Consider the following 6889-nt stretch of genomic DNA (forward strand, 5'->3'; position numbering starts at 1 on the left):
TCCTCCTTCCTTCAGTGCTACGGCAACTATCGAATGCTGTAGTTAAAGTCTTCTTTACTTTTAGTATACTACGCCGATAGCTATTTAAGCCTATATTCTATAAGCTTTAATAGCACTTTTTTTAATATAAATTAAAGATAAAGTATTATAAATTAACTATATAGTAAGGTAGAATAAAAACTGCAGTAGGCCGTAGAAACTAATTAAGTAAAATAGTAAAATATAATAGCGAGGCTGCAGTATAAAGGAGCGTTTATTTCTTAATAGAGGTAAGCCGGATTACTAAGCTTACTAAGTAAACGTAGTAAGCTAAGTACGGAGGTACCTAAAAGATAGAAGTATTTAAAAAATAATATAATAAACCCCTATCCAAAACCTCTGAAAAAGATATTAGTTAAAGGCACTTCTAAATAATCTTAGTTCTATAACGAACCTCTATCTAGAACCTTTAAAAAGGATATCGGTTAAAAGTATTTCTGAATAATCCTAGTTCGGTATAACTAAACAATACACAATAAAATATCTCGATATAAATACTAGATACTATAAATATAACTTAAATTATATACTACGGAACTATCTATCTACGCTAGCCAGTTCCTCTATATATATAGTCCTTACGTTAAGCCTAGTACTATTCTAGATCGATTAACTCGACCTTCGATCCTATCGATACTATTACTTCTGGAGTTAGCTCTTCTAAATCGATCCTCGATCCTACTAATCCTATCTTAATTAATCCTTACTTATATATTAACGATTAGTCTGTAATACGCTCTCCGCCCTATTAAATATTAAGCCGTAACACAACGCTTTCTCTTTTAGGCCGAAGTCCCGTCGGCCTAGCTTACTCTCTTACGTCTACTAATATTTATAAATTCTTTTTTTTTTCCCCTATTTCCCTATACTCTATAATATTTAACCGTATAAGTAAGGCGCGACCTAGTATTAAACCTCTATACCCGAAAATAGCAGATCGCGATAAGCTACTTACTTTAATATTACGATTTACTACTATTATAAAGCGTATTTATTCCTTTTACGAGAAATATAGTTTTTCTTATAAAATTTCTTCCTCCGTTTCCAAGCGTTACGCTACCTATATACAGTATAACTAATCCCTTTATAACGCTTATAGATTATCTATTTAATAGCTCCGTAAGATTATTATTTAATATAATTAAATAGAGACGGAGATAGTAGAGGTTAAATCCTAGCGCGCTACTTTAAATTAGAAAATTAACCGTTTACGCTTATAGAAACGAATATAGTTTAAGCGAATAGCTACGGCCGTCTCCCGTAGCCTTAATAATATAGAAGAGCTAAAGCGTATTAAGTAAAAGGAAGCCGCGCTAGTTATATAGTCTGCCTTACCGCCTAACGACGCTTCCTTACCTCCTCCGGCCCCCGCCTCCCCGGATCCCTAAAGCCGTTTTCCGGCAAAGTCCTCCGCCCCTATCCTACCTAATTTCTCTTTCTTAGATCCTACTTTAAGCTTCGATTAGCCGCTTAACTTTTCCCTAGATTCGGGCGTAGCCGGTCCTTCCTTCCTAGCTGCGTTAGATACTATTAATAATATACTTTCTATTTCCCGAAGTACCTAAGGCGCGTAATACTATTTATATTTAGTCTTTTTTATACCTTTTAACTTTATAGTATAGTATATAGTACGTTAACTATTATATCGAAGGCGTAGGTTCGATTCCTATCGAGGTTTTAGCTCCGTTTTATAATATTTAGTTATAGGCCGGGGCCGAGTCTTTTTTATTTACTTAGGTTTTAGTCGGTCCGAATATCGTTAATAGAATTTTTTTTATTTATTTAAATAGTTAAAATATATCTATAGTTTTTATAAATTATTTATAGCCGGATATCCTAATTAATTAACTAAATACTTTAATTAGCCCCTATTAAACCGTAAATTTAATATCTTTTCTATATCGTACTTCTTTTTTTCGTTCTTTACTATTACTTATATATTAGCCTTTTTTACGTATAATATAGGTTTTAAAAGTAAAATATAAAAGGTATATAACTATAGACGTATCGTATTAAGTAGCTTTAATTCGAATACCGTTTTTAATATTTTTCTCTTAACTTTAAATAGTCCTATTTTTTTATAGTTTAGCTTTTTATTAGGTTTTTTAGTACGTAAATTACGTATGGAAAGAAATATTATATTTTTTCCTTTAAAGTAAGGTCCCTCGAGCCTTTTAATATTATAGTATTTCCGTATCCTTTCCCTTATAAACTTTAGTTTTTACTTAAGCTTATTATAAAATATATATATTTTATTTACTTTAACTTTAGCTTTAGGTACTTTAACTATAGGTCTTTACTATAGGTTTACCTCGTAGCCGAAATTTATAAAGAACGGTATAACTTTAATCGTCTCGGTTAGCGATATATTATATATTAATTATATTATAGGTAATAGTTTAATTTAATTATCCTACTCGAAATTAATATAATTCCGTAAGTATTATTTTACGATTTAATTAAGCCGTTCTATCTAACCGTCTATCTAAAGGTAGTAGGCCGAAGACGCTTTACTTACTACCTTTAGTTTCGTTATTAATATTCTTTAAAACTTCGATATAAATTTAATATCGCGGTCCGTAATAAATTCCTTTAGCTATATATATATTATTATAATATACTATAGTATTATATCCGTTAATTATTTTACTAACTAGGTTTCTTTATAAAGTAAGAAATATATTTACTTAATAAGCTTATTAATTATCGTTAATATATTATTATATTTAATACCGGTTACCGTATCCTTAAACTTTAATAATTTAATAATAAAATTTATTATAATTAAATTCTATAGCCGTTTTATTATTAATAATAGCTTTAGAAATCTATAGGGTTTATACTTTATAACTTTCGTTCTCTTATACGTATAATATAACTAAATAATTTCCTTAACGTCGTCCTTAATCCCTAGCTAATTAAAGTACTACTTAATCTTTTTTATAGTTTTAATAATACTTATATATTCTCCGAGCTTCGATACGTAAATCTTTATTACTAATACTATCTTATTACCTAGCTTTACGTACGCTCGATTCCTATACTATAGTCTTCCTTAACTATCTTTCTAAATACCCTATAGCTCTAGCTTTTCCTATTAATATTACTTTATAATATCGTTATTTAACTTCCTTTAATACTTACTAAAAATAGTTTTTTTACGATATATTATATAATACTCTATTTACGGCTATAATAGATATTTAAAAGTATTATCTAGCGCCTCCTTAAATAGTAATAGTAACTCCTTAGGTATATTTTTATAATAGTCGGCTCGCCGGCTAAGTGCGTTTACCTTAACGTTCTCCGAGCTTTTTTTATAATTAATTTAGAAATTAAATTTTAAAAGAAACTTTAATTATTATATTTACCGTATATTAAGGACCTTCGTAATAATAAAATACTATAGGTTCTTATAATCCATATAGATTTATACTTTATATTTAATATTACTAAAATATAGCCTCTACTTTTTAAACGCTTCGATAATAGCAAGTAGCTCCTTATTATAAATTAAGTAGTTTTAACGTACTTCTTTAAACTTCTTCGAAAAAAAAGTTACCGGATATAGTTTACCGTTATTATTTTACTACCTTAATTATTTACTAATTATATAATTTAATATATTCGCTTCGACCTTAAATAGTCGACTAGGGTCTAGTAATTTAAATATTAAGTCCTTTAAAATAGCTTCTTTTAATTCCCGGAAAGCCTACTTCTCTTCCTGCCTTTACCGGAATTCTATATCTTTTTTAATTAAGTAATTAAATAGCTTTATAATACTTATATAGCCCCGGATAAATATCCGATAGAAATTTATAAACCTTAAGAATTCCTTAATATATATCTATAACTACGGTATAAACTAGTCTTTAACTACCGTAATTTTCCCCGGTTCTATACGTACCTTACTTAGCGATATTAGATATCCTAGATATATTATTTTCTATATATAAAACTCGCTTTTCTCTTTATTAATTAAAAGTCCGGCTTTATATAGCGCGTCGAGTATTTTTCGTACGTATTACTTATACTTTTTTAAAGTGCGTAAGTAAATAAGAATATTATCGAAATAATATACTACTATCTTATCGAGGTACTTCCGTATCGTATAGTTAATAAGAGATTAGAACGTCGCGGGCGTATTAGTTAGCTTAAATAGTATTACGAGATACTCGAAATAACTATAGGATATACGAAACGCTATTTTTTATTCGTTTCCTTCTTTAATCTATATATAAGTATACCCGATAGGTATATTTAAATATATAAAATATTACGCCTCTATTAATTAACTCTATAACCTAAATATTAACGGTAGCGGGTAACTATTTTTTATTATTTCGTTATTTAGCTAACAGTAATTTATATATAGTTATAAACTACTATCCTTTTTCGGTATAAAGAATACGGAATATTTTATTAACGATATAGACTTCCTAATATACCTTCTTTTTAGATTCTCGTTTAAGTATTTCCGTAGCTCTTTATTTTATTTATTATTAATATAATAGACTTTAAATAACCGTAGCTTAGCTCTTTTTTTTAATTTAATTTTATAGTTTTACGGTCCTCGCTCTAGAAACCCCTTTAAGTACTTAGCCGTAAAGACTAAGTATCCTTAATATTTTACCGGTACTACCTTTTTCTTACCCTTCTTTACGTTATTATAATAAGCGTACTTATTAACCTCCGATATTTCTATTAATATCGTTAACCTTACTTTTTTAATTTTATTACTTATATCGATAAAATATACTATTACTTTCTATACTCCTTACGGTAGTACCGTAAAAGGTATTTATCCTATACTTTACTCCGTACGTACTCCTAATTTTCTATTGTTAGTTAAATACTTTTAAGGCTCTTTTAATTATAAATAATTACTATTTCTTTAATCGATATTTAAGTTATAGTTTTTATATTATAATTACTTTAAAATTATATCCTTCGAAGGTCCTATATTTATAATATTAAATATAATTAATATTATTTTTCCTTCGACTATAATATCTAGGAATAGTATTTCCCTATAGACCTTTTACGTAGGAAATAATCTTTATATAACGATCTATTCCTTCTTTTTCTTTTATAATATACGGGCTTAATATATAAACTATAATAAAATTAAGTTTATTTTTATATTACCGTTTACTAATATTATTACTTAAAGATCCCTCTATTGTATAATAACCTAAAGGCATTTATCTTTTTTACTTTTTCCCTATATAATAGCGACCTCGCTAACGAGCGCCGGGTTATTATTCTATACTTTTACCTTACGCTAATACTTTCGAAAATACCGTTCGTAGTCCGTTAAAAGTTAATAACTCCCGCGAAGAGCTATAAATCGTTTCCTAAACGGTTATATTATTTAAAAGCGTCCTCCTACTTCGAGTTAATTAATAATATAAAGTCTTTTAACTATACCCGCTTAACTTCCTTTTATCTTCCGTCTTTAATATTTACTTATATTTACGTTCGATAGCGGTTCTTTTATTTAATCTTAAGCGTTTTAGCTTAATAATATCGCTTAACTTTCTTTCGTAAATATATAACGTAGTTTAGGCTTTAGTACTATCCTAATACTATTTCCTTCTACGAATATATATTATCGTTTATATTCTAACCGTTTACGTATTCGACGTAATACCTTATATACTTTAGTACGATCTATATTACTTAAAGGCTATCTTTTAGTTTAATTAAGTCCTAAACCTTCTATAAAACGTAATTATTTAAGTTCTTCTATTAGGTTTTTTTCTACCGGGCTATAGTCCTTTTAATTAATTATAGCTTACTTTTTTTACTTACCTTACGTACCGGTTAATAGCCGTATAGCGACTTACTTTAATAATACTTTATATATTTATATATAATATACTAAAACTAAAGTACTCTTCGATACTTTAAATATTTAGGATAAAGTTATACTATATTTCCTTTATAGGGTATATACTATATAGGTATTAATATATCTTTTAATAACTTTGCGATTTCGATATTAGCGACCTTCCTACCTTTCTAATACTTTTTCTAACTCTTATATAAAAGCTTTATAGGCTATAATATATCCTATAAAATAGTAATTCTATACTTACTATACTATTTCTTTAATATCGTTTACTTAATAGGTTTTTACGCGAGACCTTTATCCTTAGCGACTTCCGTAATAACTTCCGTAGTAATTTATTGGTTTGGGGTGCGGCCACAGGCCTGAGGGTTTGAGTAAGGAAGTGGGGCTCTCGGAGGATTCGGAGGTTCAGGGGTCATGTATATAAGCGGTCTGCTTCGGACATTCTGTTTTAGACAGAACATCGACTTTTATTTCTTCATATTTTTGTGCCTTGCACGCGTGCAGGCAATTCTGGCCCTCTGATCAGGCCGATCAGGTGCTTATTATGTGGTCTGCGAGCCCATAGAGTCTTTTCTTTGTCCTACGTGGAGTGCGGCCTGCGAGCGAGCTACTGTCACGGAGGTGCGCTCATTCATACACCCTGTTGAGGGTATATTTGTGGTGTTGTGGTTGGTTTGTGTGTTTTCTCACCATTTCAAATGGAGGTCGTGCCCGGGTTGAGCAAAGCTCAGGGTCCAAACTGGACTCAAAAGTCCTGGGTGCTGGAGGAAGTGCGAAGCCACGAACGACAACAAGCACCGACAACTTCACTGAACCCCGCGAGGTTCGACAGAAACAATTCATGTCCGTCTGATCAGACGTACATCTTTCATCATGGGTCAAACACCGAGCTTTCCACCTGCGTGTGGAGAGTCAAGTGTGTGGTCCGGGTGGGACCTAGCAGTGAACTAAGAGCACTGGTCGAGATTAGCTCGTTAGCGGATCTTATCTCGG

The 6889-nt window shown here is 30.1% G+C and overlaps 1 non-coding gene across 1 annotated transcript; it reads left to right on the forward strand.

Annotated features, from left to right (window-relative positions):
- Nucleotides 1-1646: 1646 nt before the first annotated feature.
- QC763_0091390 lies at nt 1647-1717 on the forward strand. Its single transcript has one exon. It is a non-coding gene; the product is annotated as a tRNA-Asn (tRNA).
- The last annotated feature ends 5172 nt before the right edge of the window (nt 1718-6889 follow it).

This window comes from Podospora pseudopauciseta, chromosome 6 (assembly GCF_035222475.1).
Source record: "Podospora pseudopauciseta strain CBS 411.78 chromosome 6, whole genome shotgun sequence".
NCBI lineage: Eukaryota > Fungi > Ascomycota > Sordariomycetes > Sordariales > Podosporaceae > Podospora > Podospora pseudopauciseta.